Source organism: Cetorhinus maximus, chromosome 12 (genome assembly GCF_964194155.1).
Source record: "Cetorhinus maximus chromosome 12, sCetMax3.hap1.1, whole genome shotgun sequence".
NCBI lineage: Eukaryota > Metazoa > Chordata > Chondrichthyes > Lamniformes > Cetorhinidae > Cetorhinus > Cetorhinus maximus.
Window position 1 is genome coordinate 60,174,968 of NC_135890.1, and position 17,381 is coordinate 60,192,348.

A 17,381-nucleotide genomic window follows, 5' to 3' on the forward strand; every position below is an offset into this window, starting at 1 on the left:
GGGCCCTTCTTCCCTGCTCCTCATTGTTACAGAATATAGCCCTTACAAATGAAGAACCACAAAATAAGACCTTAAAAACTATAAGCGATAAAAGTAGTAAATACTTACCCTACCGTACTCACGGTACTCAAAGGATCACCTCATTCCCTCCTCACCAAACTCCCTCAGTCACCAAACTCCAACTTAAGCACTCTACTGCAGCCCAAAGCAGCACTGAAGTGTAGACAAAGCCAGCACTGTAAGATGGCCTGTTTTTATACTCTCTGAATCTAGCCTCTAAGAACCTGTTTAAACCAGTTATCCAATTAACTAGTTGTAGCTGCAAGCAGAGCCTGTATAAACCCTGTTTTAAAGATAGCCTAAAACTCACCTTCTTCCAACCCAAACAGCAACTTTTAGTTAATTACTAAATTGAAGAAAGACTAGGCTTTAGACAGAAATTAACCTTTAAATTCCCTCAGTCGCCAAACTCCAACTTAAGCACTCTATTGCAGCCCAAAGCAGCACTCCGGGGGTTGGGGGGGGGAGAGTCACCACTGAGGGAAACTTTACTGTACCAGCCAAATAAATACTGTTGCTTCAAGACAAAGTCAGAAGCTAGATTCTGCAGCAAGTAACTTACCTCCTCACATCCCAAGCCAGTCCACCATCGATAGTGCCGCTGGTCTTGAGTCAGGGCTTGCAGTGGGATCTAATTTATAAACCCCTAGGAGGAGGAGGACCACAGACATACAGCTAGCGATCTTTGCCAATATCCTGGGGGTATCCCTTTTCCTCCTTGTTATTCTGTCCCATTATGGTGCTGTTAACAATCCCAAGAAGCTGGAGGAATGGAATAGCATAGGAGCATAGTACTGTGACCATGTAAAGAATAGTACCAATAATAAATGGATTACTTTGCAAGGTGGAAGCCAACTTAGATGAAACACAATACCTATTGGGCTTCGTCAGTACTACAGTGAATAACAACTGCACTAATTGTGTTTTGCACTAAGAAATATGCCTCGTCAATAAATATTTGATTTGAAAATAAAAATCTACAAGACACAAGTCAGGAGTGTAGTGAAATACTCTGCATTTGCCTAGATGAATGCAGCTCCAACAAGACTCAAAGAAGCTTGACGCCATGCAGGACAAAGCAGCCTGCTTGAATTAGTACCCCATCCACCCTCTCCACCACTGGCAAAGCTTGGCTGCAGTATGCAACTCCTACAGGTGCACTGCAACAACTGCTGAGGCTTCTTTGTCAGCGTCTTCCAAACCAGCAACCTGTACCACCCTGAAGGACAAGGGCAGCAGATGATTGGGGAACAACACCACCTGCAAGTTCTCCCCCCAAGCCACATACCATCCTAACTTGGAAATGTATCACCCTTCCTTCAAATTGCTGGATCAAAATCCCAGAATGCTCTTCCCAATAGTAATGTGGGTGAACCTATATCACACAAATGCCAACAGTTCAAGCTGACAGCTCACCAACATTTCCTTTAAGGGAAATTAGGGATGAGCAATAAATGTTGGTCATACCAGTGACACACAAGCCCCATGAATTAATAAAAAAAATTGAGTAGTACCTTTTGGAAAGTGGGATATTTTACGCCAACCCAGACAAATAGACCGGATCTCAGCTTAATTACTTATGTGGCAGATGGAACCTCTGGCAATGCAGCACTGCCTCAGGTCCACACAGATTTTGCACTTAAATATCCGGACTGAGGCTTGAACCTACAACTTCCAGACTCAACTTCACTCACATCTGTGCCAAGCTGAAATTATACACCAATTTAAATAAAAATGGAAAAAAAATACACAGCACTTTTCCAAAAGTAACGGTTATCAAGGGTAACAAGACGACAGTTCACTCCAACATGACAGTACTGAAGCAAAATATAATTTTTATTTTTGCACAAAGAAGTACATTTCCATAAATTGATGATAAATTAATAACTTGAATTTATATAGCACCTTTAAATAGCAACCCACTCCTACCCCCCACCCCAGGCTGCTTCACAGGAGTCTTAATCAAACAAAATTTAGCTCTGAGCCATAAAAAGAGCATTAGGACAGGTGACCAAAAGTCGGTCAAAGAGATAGGTTTTCAGGAACATCTTAAAGGAAGAAAGGGAGGTAGAGAAGTTACTTTGGGGGGTGGCAGATTCTGACTTAGAGGCATTCAGTCATTATCCCACAGATGGTAGCTTCGCACCATTGGCTCCTCAGCCAAGCACACACACCAATTGTCTGAACCTGCGATTCCTCCTATGCTGAGCAGGATTACTATTGCAACAACACAGGTGATCAGTAAGGTAAAACGAACCTGTCTCACAACGTGGAGGCAGTGGCGTAGTGGTATCGTCATCGGACAAGTAATCCAGAGATCCAGGGTAATGCCCGGGGGACCAGGGTTTGGATCCCACCACGGCAGATGTTACCGTTTTAATTCAGTAAAAAACCTGGAATTAAAAGTCTAATGATGACCATGAAACGATTATCATAAAAAACCCCAACTGGTTCACTAATATCCTTCAGGGAAGGAAATCTGCCATCCTTACTTGGTCTGGCCTACACATGACTCCAGACCCACAGCAATGTGGTTGACTCTGAATGCCCTCTGAAATGGCCAAGTAAGCCAAGGCAATTAGGGATGCTGGCCTAGTCAGTGACACCCCCATTCCATGAATGGATTAAAAATAAATTGGATAGGTTTAGGGAAAGAATTCCAGAGCTGCCTTGGCTGCACCATGATTAAAATCGGCCAGAATTGGAGAAGCACAGATTTCTCAGTGGGTTTTAGGGCTGGGGGGGTTGGGGGAGGTAGAGGTGGGGTTACAGAGATAGGCAGGGGGTGAGGCCATGCAAGGATTTGAAAACAAAAAGCAATCCTTGGAAACCAACGTAGGTCCACAATAACAGGGTTTGGTGAGGCAGGGTTTGATGAGCTTAAAGTTATCCAGGATGGAAGGTGGGCAGCTAGCCAGGGCAGAATTGTCAAGTACAGAAGCAACAAAGGAACGATAAGAGTTTCAGCAGCCAATGAGCTGAAGCCGAGGCGTGGTGGGGTTGGGTGGGGAGGTGTGCGAAGGTGGTGGGAAATGGAGTTGGGCAATGTTACTGAGATAACAGTAGGTGGGCTTGGTGATGGAATGGATATGTGGTTGGTATTTCATCTTCAGGTTAAATCTGATACTAATGTAGAACTACAGCATAATTATTAATTAGGGCTCCTTGAAATATTAATTTGTATTGCCTCAAGCTAACCACAAGACAAGTGGCAAAGCTCACATGACCCAAAGTTAGTCTTAAAAATATAACTCATGTCAAAAATCACACCGCCACAAAATAATAATGAGGCACCATCTGTTTTGCAGCCACAACACCAAGGTTAGACAAATGTTGTATTATTTAATTGGTTGCTGTGACTGCAGGTATAGTCCATTTGGAAGTTAACATGCTGGTACAATGGGAGTATTCCAATGTCAGTTTAAAAGTGTAGAGGCCATGTTGGTCAGGTGGTGCTGCTTTGCACAAGTTCAGTGTCCAAGTGCCTCATTGTGAAACATGCTTCAATTCTTGTGTGGATTAGGTAGAACGACTGAAATTGAAACAAGGGACTCGAAATATACACAATGATTACCTCTGCGATATGCTTGGTGTCAAAGGGAAGAATAGGAGCAGTTTTCTATGCAAAATTGAAATTTTTTGGAAAACCATTATCATTAAGTAATTCAACTTTCTTCAATTAACCTCCATGCACAAGTGAATTACACAAAAGCAGTACAGAAGTGAAGAAGTAAAATTCTGCGACTCAGTAGAGGCTAAGTTCAAATTCTAGTGTCAAAACACATTCTGAACTTCCGCAACCACAAGAGCTGATTGACCAAAAAAGTTAAAAGAACCAACATTTCTAAAGTTTGCAGTAAGCAGCAGTATTAAATGGTATTTACTGCAGAGAAACAGATCATTTATGTCAAAACTGTCCATATGCCAGCATTCACACTCTACACCCTTCTTCATAAAATCCCAGAGAGCCATGAAGTACCAATATATCAGTAATCAAGGTTTGAAAGGAAACTCAGCATTGAATGATGGGACACTCTTTGCACAGAAAGAGATCCTCCCAGCCTAAGCAAGAGAGAGAAGTTGCATGTACTGACTGTAGGCAGATGTAACTGGAACCTGCAGCTACAGCAATGGTGTTAAATATTGTGCGTCAGCAGTGGCTCAGTTGATGCCACTCTTACCTCCGAGTCAGACAATTTTGGGTTCAATTCCTACTCCAGTACTTGAGCACAAAAGCCTAGGCTGACACTCCAGTCCAGCGGTGAGGGACTGCTGCACTGTCAAAGGTTCCTTTAAACCAAAGTTCCATCTGCCATCTCAGGTAGATGTAAAAAGATCTCATGGCACTATTTCTAAGAAAAGCAGGGTAATTATTATCCCTGGTGTCCTGCCTAATATCTATCCCTGAGTTAAAGAGCTTGGATTTTATTTTATTTTGATTAATTTATTTGGCACTATTGCTAAGGTTCATTCTCCTCCTGTACTGTGGTGCAAATATGTTTTCTCTCCTCCATTATTTCTCACAGTCTGCAGGAATAAGACGAGGATACCAACAGGGCCAGAGGCTGGGGTTACTTTAACATCTTTATGAGACCAGGACACTTCAATCAACAGTCAAATTCAGACAAAAATAAATCTCGTCATAACCACATTGCTGTTCGTGGGAGTTTGTTGCGTGCAAATTAGCTGCTGCGTTTTTTGCATTACAAGAGTCACTACACTTCAAAAGTGCTTCACTGGCTGTAAAGCACTTTGAGTCTTCTAGTGGTCATGAAAGGTGCTACATAAATAGCAAAACTTGAAATCACTTTCAGGGCTTTAGAGCTACTGATTGCTCATTGACACCAATCTTTTCTCAAACTAGAGTATGCTGAAGATTGACTGCAAGTAGTCAACACAGTGAAAAAGTTACCTTTCCAAAATGGAGTAAGAGAATGCATCAAATTACTTTCAATAAACACCAAATGTCTCTACGAGCATAGGATTCATCCATCCCATGGCAAATCAGCATCAAACTCAAAGTTATACTTGAATATCACCTGTACAGTGGAGAGCTTATAGAGGGAGTGCAGCAAAGGTTTACCAGACTGATTCCTGGGATGGTGGGACTGACACATGAGGAGAGATTGAGTCGGTTAGGATTATATTCGCTGGAGTTCATAAGTATGAGGGGGATCTCATAGAAACCTATAAAATTCTAACAGCGCTAGACAGGGTAGATGCAGGAAGGATGTTCCCGATGGTGGGGGAGTCCAGAACCAGGGATCACAGTCTGAGGATGCAGGGTAGACCATTTAGGACTGAGATGAGGTGAAATTTCTTCACCCAGAGAGTGGTGAGCCTGTGGAATTCACTACCACAGAAAGTGGTTGAGGCCAAAACATTGTATGTTTTCAAGAAGGAGTTATATATAGCTCTTGGGGCGAAGGGGATCAAGGGATATGGGGAGAAAGCGGGAGCTGGCTATTGAGTTGGATGATCAGCCATGATCATAATGAATGGTGGAACAGGCTCAAAGGGCCGAATGCTGCTCCTAGTTTCTATGTGCACCCTAAGAAGAACTCAAGCATCAGTATATTTAACCAGCCAAAATCAACACTTACCTACAGACCAATTGGACAAAATGGGGTAAGTTATTTGTAAAGGATTGGGAAAATCACACACGTTGTCCCAGAGTCCAAAAGATCTTAATGTAACCCAGCCTCTGGTCCCATCAGTACCTCATCCTACTCCTGTAGAATGTGAGAAATAATGGAGGGGGGGAAAAGCATATTTGCACCACAGTACAGGAGGAAAGTGAATCTGATTTAGCAATAGTGCCAAGTAAATTAATCAAATTAAAAACTAAACTTCTTAACTGAACTTACATTCAGCTTTTGTAATGGCTATTTCATATATAGAAAACAAGATATTTACAATAAACAAAAGGAGGCACAAGTCACTTGATGTCTGGCATCTAAATTGCAGCAGGGGGCTGAAAATCATTGGTTAAAAACTGCTGACTTGTTACTGTGGCCGATTTCCATGGCTCATTTGTTCTGTGTGCCACATACAATAAATGTCAGACATTAACTTTTGTTTCGATCTCCTGCAATTCCTGAAATATTGATCTTTAAGGTTTGCAATTTGTATTTTGGAAGGGAACTGAAAATATTTGTACAAATATAATTTGTTTCTGTTTTGTGAATTTATTTCCACATTTGCTGTTATAAAAACAAAATTTATTTTTTTGGAGTGTTGGAGAAGCATATCTCACACACAATGTATTACAACAGTAAGAGAACACCGCTAACAATAATATTTAGGCAAGAAGCTGAAGAAACAGTCATATACCAAGTATAGTCAAAAGTAAAATCTTCGATCACTTTTAATATTTTCCATATCAACCATTATAGTTTAATGAAGATTCAATTGCATAACAGAAGATATCAATGCTTTTTCATCAATTTTCTATCCCTATTTCAATATATATTTAAGTGATTACACACTAGGTAGTAGATATAATTTAGATATACACAGTAGTAGATATAATTTTCATACTAGTTCTTCCATTGTATTTATGCTGCAATTACATTTCTATGATTGATAGCTATAGTAGCAGTTTCAGATTAGGTAGCAGTATGTCGATTAAATTGCCTGACTAGAACTGCAATATTCCTGTCCAGGAGAGCTTTCTGCTCATCTGTGCTCACATGCATGCTCAGCAACTCCTCCCACTGGTTAAACTTAAATTTCAAATGTAAACATTTAGCGCATTCAGTCTCTGAACACGCAAGTCGAAGGGAGCCCCGATACACATTTTAAAACCAAGGCCAACAGTGCACTGGAATTACACACCATGCAACATCAGATCTGACATAGTTTTCATCCAGAGTTGGATTATGCTCCAACTACACAACTTGATAATCTGTATGAACTGGAAACCACACATAGATGGAAATCCTTCTTGATCAAAAATTCTTCCAATTATGTTTCAGAAGGAGGAGTGGATTACATTTTAAAATATTTCCCAAACAGCACACATTATTTGAAGATACTGCAAATTCTCATATAATTGATACTGAGCAAAAGTATACAGACAAATACTACCATACAAAAGTTAACAGGCAGCGACCCTCATTACAGGATTTGGGTCTCATAGTAGGAACCTCAAAATTAAAAAAGGTAAATTTTAAAGTTCAGGCACCAATTATTGCCATAAATTTATGGTTTATTGTTTAGGTAGTTGCTTTTTTCAAATATTTATTCTCAGGATGTGAGCAACAAAGCTCATCTCCAGTCGTCCTGAGAAGGCGGTGGGTCACCTGGCGATTGTATTACTCTTACAAGTGAACAATTTGCAAGATCATTTGACTGTGGGGGACTTGAATCGCGTGCAGCCAGATCAGGTAGGGCTAGCAAGTACCTTTTAATGAAGTAAAGGAGGGCATCACTGAGTCAGTTGAGTCTCTTTTTAAACCAATCCAGCATCATATATAGTTAGTTTCAATTTTACAACTTGCCACTATGGATTTAAACACAATTAATCAAGTTTCTTCGTACAGCTAAGCATATAGAAGATTTCCACAGCTTCTTGTCAAGATTAGGAAATACAGTATGGTTGCACAGACCAACAGAACATGGGGACAACACTCAAAGAATTTTAATATAAAAGCAAAAAACTGAGGATGCTGGAAATCCAAAACAAAAACAAAAATACCTGGAAAAACTCAGCAGGTCTGGCAGCATCTGCGGAGAGGAGCACAGTTAACGTTTCGAGTCCATATGACTCTTCAACAGAACTAAGGAAAAATAGAAAAGAGGTGAAATATAAGCTGGTTTAAGGGGGGTGGGACAGGTTTTGGAGATAACCAAAAGATGTCATAGACAAAAGGACAAAGAGGTGTTGAAGGTGGTGATATTATCTAAGGAATGTGATAATAGGTGACATTAAGGGTAGAAAGCAGGACGAGCAAGGTACAGATAGCCCTAGTGGGGGTGGGGTGGGGGGAAGGGATCGACAAAGGCTAAAAGGTAGAGATAAAACAATGGATGGAAATACATTTTAAAATAATGGAAATAGGTGGGAAAAGAAAAATCTATATAAATTATTGGAAGAAAGGGGGATCGGAAAGGGAGTGGAGATGGAGGAGACAGTTCATGATCTAAAATTGTTGAACACAATATTCAGTCCGCAAGGCTGTAAAGTGCCTAGTCGGAAGATGAGGTGCTGTTCCTCCAGTTTGCGTTGAGCTTCACTGGAACAACGCAGCAGGCCAAGGACGGACATGTGGGCATGAGAGCAGGGTGGAGTGTTGAAATGGCAAGCGACAGGGAGGTCTGGGTCATGCTTGCAGACAGACCGAAGGTGTTCCGCAAAGCAGTCACCCAGTCTGCGTTTGGTCTCTCCAATGTAGAGGAAACTGCATTGGAAGCAGCGAAGAATTTTCAAAGAATTTTCTTCATTGATATCAGCAACAAAATTTAACTTTGTGGCACTATATGCGAAAAAATTTTGGCCACTGGAATTATGCATGCCATGGAATATTGATGAGCAATGCATTTATTTGAAGTTGCTCTTTCTACTATTCTAATGGAAGGTGCTAATCTGTTTTAAACATATCCACTAAAATAACAGCAAACAAATTACAGATAAATGCAGTATAGGTTTGTATGGAGCGTACTGATATAATTTCAGAACAACAGCAAATTAAGTGTCCAGTGTTCAGAAAATATTCAAATATATTCCTAACTTAGTTAGTCCCATCATCCCCAGATCAGCTCGATTCTCTAATAACATAAGTGGAAAAGGATCTCATGGTGTATACTTTAGAGCCACAATGTTGGCATCAAAAAAATCTCAAAGCACCTACATCAGATAGTCTCTCATACTGCTGGACAGCGGGTTACATAAATATACAGCAGAAATCTTATGTGCCACTTCTGATTCTTACAGTACAGAAACAGGCCCTTTGGTCCAACAGGTGTCATGTCAGTTTATATGCTCCACACAAACCCCTTATCGAACCTCATCAACATATCCTGTGGTATAGAGTTCCACATTCTAATTACTCTCTGGATAAAGAAGTTTCGCCTGAATTCTCTATTGCATTTATTGATGAGTATCTTATCCTTATCGTCCCTAGTTCAAATGTGATCCATAAGTGGAAACACCTTCTCTACAGCCACCCTATCAAACCCTTTCATAATCTTGAATATTTCTAGCAGGTCACCCTTAAGTCTTTTTTTCTGGAAAGAAGAGCCCTAGCCTGTTCATTTTTTCTCTGATAGTAATAACCTCTCAGTTCTGGGTTCGTCCTGGTGCAAAAAGGATATACCTTCTCTCATGATGCTATATCCATTTGATAATAATGTGGAGACCAGAACTGTTTATAGTACTGCATGTGGTTCAACAAAAGTTTTATACAAGTTCAACAACCTTTTTTCAATTCTATCCTTCTAGAAATGTAATCCAATGCTTTGTTTTTTTTTTAAATGATGTGTTGCTATATGATCTAGGTACCTCTACCCCTCTCTTCTTTTACCCCATTTAGACACTTATTTCCAAGGAGTATGTGGCTTCCTACTCTTCCTATCAAATCCTACCTACCTCACATTTATCTATATTGAAGTTCAGCTATTCACCTAACTCCACAAGTTGTACAGCAAAGACCCTGAGATTTTTTTAAATTGAAATGAGCAATGTTCTACAGGGGTAGTTAAAATCTTCAAGCAAGTGTATTGTAATTCAGATTGCTTTAAGTTTCTTCAGATATCAATTCAAATAGTTAACACAGCCAGGGCTTCAATATGATGAAATAGTTACTCTTTGTGATCATGGACATATTTTGCTGTCTTTGTCTTAGGCATAGTTTCAGTATTGAAAATTTTGGGGGAATTTATTTCACGCTAACTTGAACAGGCAGGAACAAGATGCCATGACAAATTACTCGTGTATAGAACATAGAAATAAAATGAGAATTCAGTTTACTTGTTATCTTTACAAGTTCAGCAAACTTAACAGTTAGGCTCACAATGCCAGTTATGCAGATTATTAAATCCAAGCCATGCATGTTGGTGCAGCATTAACATTCTGATAAATAGAAACTAAACTCAAACCCATTGACGAACTTTGTACTTTCACACATTGGACAGATAACTGAGACTGAACATCAGCTTTTTAAGTTTCAACGAGTATATTATGAAACACCCAACTGCTTCAAAGTCAAATCAAAGACTTCCAAGTGTCAATTTTCATTGTGTACACGAAAAAAATTAAAAGGTTGAGAAACTGCCAGTTTAGGAAGCAGACAGTTACAGAATTCCTACAATGAAACGGCACAGGGTTGCCACTTGCACCTTGTGGTGCGATGGACAAATTCCTGTGGATTGTCCTGGTCACCATTTTAGTCCCATTATTAATAAACAAGAGCTGGATCTTGGACGAGGCGCTAATTAATGAAGGATGAGATCATGGGCCGGGAATGCTGAATCGTCACCCTCTTCCCACGGTCGCTTTCTTTTGCTATAATTTCCTCCTGCAGTCCCAGGACTTGTTTCCATGACAGGCTGACATCCGCTTCAGCATAACACTTCCCCTCAGCAAGATATAAAAACTTGTATTTCCTGTCATTAAACCCGTCCTTATAAATGAGCGATAGCCGAGACAAGTGGTGGGAAAGGGCAAGGCCAGTCAATAAATGGTCAAAACAATATCCCAGAGACATGTTAGCAACAAACACACCGGTTAACTTTAATCCGAGAATTTTTTAAAAAACAAGCATTACCTGTGTGGATAATAATAAAGGCAGCGTCTGCCCGCTGCAGTGTTTGACTCTCTGGGTTGAGCGATGGCCGGTCCCTCCTCTCTCTCCGGTTCACTTCACTCCGGCTCCTCGCCCCGTAACAAGGGCTCCTGTCGGCCGCCCCGTAGCCACACGCCGGCTCTCGGTGGGGGGTGGGGTTACCGGACCGCCCGCCCACTCTCTCGCTCTCCCCGGGCCACCCGCCCGGGCCTCTCTCTCTCTCTCTCGCCCCGCGGGCCACCCGCCCAATCTCCCTCTCTCTCTCACCGGCCGCCCACACTCGCTCTCTCCGCGGGCCACCCGCCCACTCTCTCCCTCTCTCTCACCGGCCGCCCACACTCTCTATCCCCCTCCCTCCGCGGGCCACCCACCCACTTTCCGCCCGCTCCCTCTCTCTCTCACCGGCCGCCCACACTCTCTCTCTCCGCGGGCCACCCGCCCACTCTCTGCCCGCTCCCTCTCTCTCTCTCCCCGGCCGCCCACACTCTCTCCCTCCGCGGGCCACCCGCCCACTCTCTGCCCGGGCCGGTGACGGTTTCTTTTCGAATTTCCTGGGGCTCGAGCGCGGTGCCGGCCTTCAAGCAGCGCCCGCTGCTCGGTGCTATGGGGGGGGGGGGGGGTCGGTGCTGTCGCCTTGGCCAAAGGCAGTCAGACAAATAGAGTCCCGGGCCAGGAGCGCTCCCCCCGCGCTGCTCGGAGACCACAAACCCAAAGGTTCACTCTTCACCCGGCCGAGCTAGGCTACTCGCTTCAAGCGCCGAACTGCGCGGACCGTGTCAAAGGAGCGGCCGAGGCGCTAAGGATTCCTACCCCCGAGCAAAGGCCGCCTGGTCACCGACTGGCGTCTCCTCCCGCTTCACATGGAGCCAGGCTCGGCTCGGCTCCCCCTGGCGCCCGGGCACAGGCTGCAGGCCAGGCGGGTACGGAAGTAAAGGCGGCCGTAGGAGCTGTTGGCGGCTGGCTGGCTGGGTGGGGAAGAAGGTGGTGAGGCAGGGCGACAGAAATAACAACAGAAAGTGCCGGAAATATTCAGCAGCCAGTAGCTGTGTTGTGAGAAATTAGTTAACGTTTCAGATCGAGGAACTTTCATCAGAACTGGGAAAAGTTAGAGATGTATTTGAGCAAAGGGATGGGGATGAGACATGGACAAAAGGAAGGTGACAGGGTGGATGACAGGAGAGATTAAATGACAAAAAACAAAATGGGGAGGACAGAGGTTATGGTCAGACGGCTCCTAGTGGAACAGCATCTCATCTCTTGACTAGGCACTTGATATTGAGTTCAACAATTTCAGACCGTAAACTCTGTCTATTTTGTTTCTTTATCTTTGCATATTTCCGTCTTTCTCATTTTCACTTTCATTTCGCAGCACACCTGTTCTAGGCATATTTTCTATTTCTTTTGATCCATCACCATTCCCTTTGACCCTGGAAGACTAATCCTTACATCTTTCAATCTCTCCTGACTTTCACCTAACACAGACAGACCTTGTTGTCCTCATCCCACCCATCCCTTGCTCAAAACCTGTTATATCTCTAAACTTTTCCCAGATGAAAGGTCATGAACCTGAAAGGTTAACTCTGTTTCCCTGTCCATAGATGCTGCCATAACCTGCTGAGTATTTCCAGCATTTTCTGTTTCATTTCCAATGTCCAACATTTGCAGTATTCTGCTTTGAGGAAGCATGACAGGATCTCGAAACTCATGGACAGGAAGAAGCCGTAGCCTGGAAGCTGCTCTGCCTCCATAAGTCAGTTGGTAGCCAACGTGGAGAGTTCAGGATGTGGAGATAATTGATACTGATGAGCAATAAGTTTGAAACCCTCTTGTTAACTGTATAAAATTCCTGTATTATAAGAAAGTGTCAAGGCTCATGCCAACTGCATCAAACACAGCCCGTTCTTAAAGCTTAAAATAAAGAAAATTGCAAGAGAATTCAGTCGAACCAGAAAACATGCTGCTCCCAAATGAGTGGAGTCACAATTCTATCAATGACATTGTCCACACAGATATAAAAACAAAAAACTACTGCGGATGCTGGAAATCCAAAACAAAAACAGAATTACCTGGAAAAACTCAGCAACTTTTTCGACTCTTTTCTTCTCCACCGATGCTGCCAGACCTGCTGAGTTTTTCCAGGTAATTCTGTTTTTGTTTTGTCCACACAGATGCCTTGTATAATGCACCCTGTAAATACTATTTACAAAGCGGTATTGTTTTCAGGAGCCACGTGCATTCACACATACTTTGACTGGCTGTCAACTTCCCAATAAATTTTATCTTCACCATAAAAGAATTAAATGCTACTTCATTTTTGTTGATGCCCTGAACCTGCCAACCCAGAAACTGTCAGACAACAACCACTGAAATTCTGTGAGAAGGGAAAGCCAATTTGATGCATCGAGGCATAAACCTGAGCCATTTCCATATGGCAGAATTTACCTACTTTATAAAAAGACCACATCTTTATGATATTTGTCCCCAAGATAAAAGCAAAATATTGCTGATGCTGCTCCCAAGATGGTGGTCATCAAGTCGACATTTTTTCCACATTGGTTAAATTCTTTGTTCTTCCCCGTATTGTTTGTATTCTAGTTCCCTTACACTTGTATTATTTATTATTACACAAATTCCTCCTCACTTTTTAAATTTCCCTCCAATCACCTTGCACTAAAAGTCTAACTAATAGCATTCCACCAAAAAATAAATCCAAGATATAGGCCCTGATTTAGCAGTGATGTCAGCATTTGCCATCATTACTCCATTGAAACTGACAGCTACTTCTGTGGTCTGCATAGGCACAGAATAAAATGGAAACCAGAAGTTGCTGTCAGTGATTGCAATTGAGCAAAGATTGCTAGATCTTTTTGTGGACAGCTTTCTTCAAAGGCAATGTGAATGCTGTTGCCAAGTCAGTGACTGCAAAATCCAGTCCAATGTCCCTGTTGTAGTCAAAAAATGGTATTGGGCACAGCAAGGTTTTACAAACAGCAATGAGGAAAAGCCCAGCTAACATATTTTAGTGGTGTTGGTTGAGGGATTAATGATAGCTAGGGCATTAAGGATAAGATTTTAACTCATTCAAAACCTATTCGCACAGAATAAAACTGAGGAGTCTGAAGGTTGAGTCTTCAAGCTCCCCCTCTAGAGACTTGAGTACATAACCTGGACTGACACTTCAGTGCAGTGCTGAGGGAGTACTGCACTGTTGGAAGTGCCATCTTGCAGATGAGACATTAAATCAAGGCCTCAACTGCCCACTCAGGTTGAATGTAAAAGAGCCCTTGTGAAAAGAGCAGGGAAGTTTTAGCCAATATTTATCATTCAACTAATATCACTAAATCAGATTATCTGGTCATTATCTCATTGTTGTTTGTGGGACCATGCTGCGTGCAAATTGACTGCCATGGTTCCTACATTACAACAGTGACTTTCAAAAGTACATAATTGACTATAAAGCACTTTGAGATATCCTGTCGTCATAAAACGAAGACACCAGGAGAACTACCCTACACTTAAAATGGTACCATTGGATCCTTTATGTTCATCTAAACAAACGGTCTCCATTTGACTCAGCATCTGAAAGACAAACGTCTCTGTCAGTGCAGCACTCCCTCAGTATTGTACTGAAGTGTCAGTCTAATTATGCACTCAGAACTTGGAATGGGGTTTGAATTTATATTCTGATTCAGTGAGAATGAGAGTTTTGCATCTGTCCTGCTAAATGCAAAATGACAAATGTAACTTCTGACGAAAGGTCACAACCTGACATATTAACTCTTTTTCTCTCGCCACAGATGCTGCCAAACATGCTGCATATTTCCAGTATTTTCTGGGTTTTTTTTCAAATTAAATTCCAACCTTTTCCCACTTCTTCACAAACTGTCTAGTGCCAGCCACAGGCCTCTGGTATCCCAGATTTTAGGTACATCCTTGTCCCAATACCTCACAATAACCGCAAGGCTAACTGCTCAGGATTGGAGGCCTGTTAATGTAGATGTCAATCTTCAAGTTCAACAAATGCAATGTTCCGGTGTACACCTACCCCTCTGCCAACACCTAAACCGCAATGCCCAGGAAACAGGAATACTGTTTTAAGGATAAGTGTGACAATGGGGGAGTCTCAGGCCTTGAAGCCTTTTGTAGAAATGAACCATCTGCACTTTTCTGAGAGGCTAACCTTTATATATTCTCTCCAACTTCTGCAGGATGTTCAGGTGTGAAATCTTAGGAAAGTTAAAGTCACTTGTCAGTATTATAATTTTCTGTGCAGGTGTCTTTAAATAAGAGATTTGACACATGCATTTCCTTATTAAGGAACTTTTAGTTGACAAGATACCAAAGACTTAGCGACTAAGATGAAACCTGAATTTTCCTTATTGTTGCCCTTGACTCTCTACCTCATGAACACCTTCATCTTCGAAAGGTGGATGAGATGGAAGACTCTTGAAGAAGCGCAGGATGAATGTCCAGACACTAATGTTTTAGATGATTGTCATTGCTTCTTTTTATTGATTCACTAAGGATATTTGGATTGACTTGTGAAAGCGGTCTTCACTGATCATCTGTACACCTCATTGTTCACAAACTCAGTAGTTGTGCTTCAGGGTTGCTTGACAAGGAAAGTCTATGACAGAGGAATAGTATCCTAACCTACTGAAAAGCTATTTAAAAGATTAGACTCACTGGCTAAGAGGTCTTTCTTATAAATATATGCACAAACAAAGGGTGTCACTTGGATCCACTAAATTATTTTTCCCACCAATGGATATTCAAGCTTTATACTGTGGTAAAGATTAATCATGGGCATGACCACTGTTTTATTGTGACCGAATCAGCCATGTTCTATGTTTGTGACATGGGATTTCTGGACATTTAACAATTTATTGAGGATTACATTTACAAATTAATCCCTCTCCTATCTGTAACGACATAGAAGCAAAAAACACAACAAGGTGCAAACATTTCAACACCAGTTACTATTGAAGCAGTCAACAACAATTAAAAATGTCCTTTTTAGGAGATATTTTTTGCACAGTTAGGTATCCTGCAAGATTTTTAGAGAACAGTATTTTGCAGACTTCCGATGTGGTGCATTATGAGTGAGGCACTATTCTTGTCAACGATGTGGAGTTCAAGGGCCAAATTTTGCCATCCCAACACTGAGCAAACTCACATGGACTGAAAATGAAGGTAGGGGTGTTGTAATTTTAAATTTCCAGGACAATTCGTGCCAGACGCCATTTTGCCTGGTGCAGGAAACATGAATTAACCTGACAGTCATGCGAAGTGACGTCAGGATTGCCATAGGTTCTCCCTAGCCTAGCTAATGCAAAAACATCCATCCACACAGATACAGTATAGTCCCCTCTATAGACACCTTAATCAAATCTCTCTGAAGCCTATGCTTCTCTAGGATAGTAAGACCCAGTTCTCTAATCCTCCTTCTTCAGCTCTCTGCCAGAAGGCAGATCTGACCCAGAGTGCCATGATCTCCACCGCAGATGGGGCAAGGCAGCAGCTTCTGGATCAGCAAACTTGTAAATAGGGCCTGGGCCATTTGTTCACCATGCAAACTTGATGCTGAAATAGGGCAGATCAAAGGCATCCTGTGGGATAATGGCTACCCTAATCAGGTCATTTCACGCTGTGTATCACGCAGACTCATAAACGGGCCTAAGGCTGTCGCTTTCAGCACTGAAAAGTGCCCAGTATACCTCAGATTGCCCTTGTAGGGCAAGGTGTCTCAAAAATTTGTGCAACAGGTGAAGCTAGCTGTTTCACTCTGCTATGATGCAGTAGCAACACAAGTGGTATTCACCACTAACAGGATGCTGCCGCCAAGCTTAAAAGACGTTCTGCCTATCACACAAATGAGTAATGTGGTACATTAATTTCAGTGCCAGTGTGATGCTAGGTATGTAGGCCGTACATCCTAAAGGCTGGCAGATCATATCAAATAGCATGTCCCAGCCACTGTTCGCAATTGGCAAGGCACAGACTGTACCCAACCAACCTGTGCTTGCATAACTCAAAACACAATGTCTAACATTCGATGTGATTCTGCGATTGGATAACATTTACTAAATAATCCTCAATGTGCTAAGAATTACACTGACAACCAATTTAAGATTATTAGTCAGGCTTGCAGTGTGGCACATTTGCATGTACAGGAAGCTACATATATTAATACTCAGGGCTCTGTTCTTTGCAGGCAAAATGAAGCTGTATACCCATTGCGCCTGTTTCAGCTAAACAAAATAAGTGACAGCTGACTCATTCCTCAGGGCAATGCCTTGACCAATCAGGGTCAAGCTGCCTGGTTTAAATTTCAACAATGCTTGGCAGTAAACTGTCAATCACCATCACTGGTGCATTCTCCATGGCAACGCCTCTACCAATTAGAGCCCACTTGCCAACCAATCAGCACTTCTTCTCATACAGTATAAATTGTTGTTTTCCCCTTATATTGGTATTCTTGCAAAGTGTCCTGGTGAGTGCAAGACAAAAAGCTTTGACATGTCTCTTTTTTCAGTA

General features: G+C 42.0%; 1 protein-coding gene across 2 annotated transcripts in view; it reads right to left on the reverse strand.

Annotated features, from left to right (window-relative positions):
* Nucleotides 1–11,800, reverse strand: part of cdk17 (cyclin dependent kinase 17) — a 225,545-nt gene extending 213,745 nt beyond the window's left edge. The window contains exon 1 of one of the 2 annotated variants that reach the window (XM_078553735.1): nucleotides 10,827–11,800. The gene's annotated coding sequence lies outside the window, so the exon portion shown is untranslated. The remainder of the gene's footprint in view (nucleotides 1–10,826) is intronic. The other variant, XM_078553736.1, reaches the window with a different exon arrangement.
* Between the last annotated feature and the right edge of the window lie 5,581 nt (nucleotides 11,801–17,381).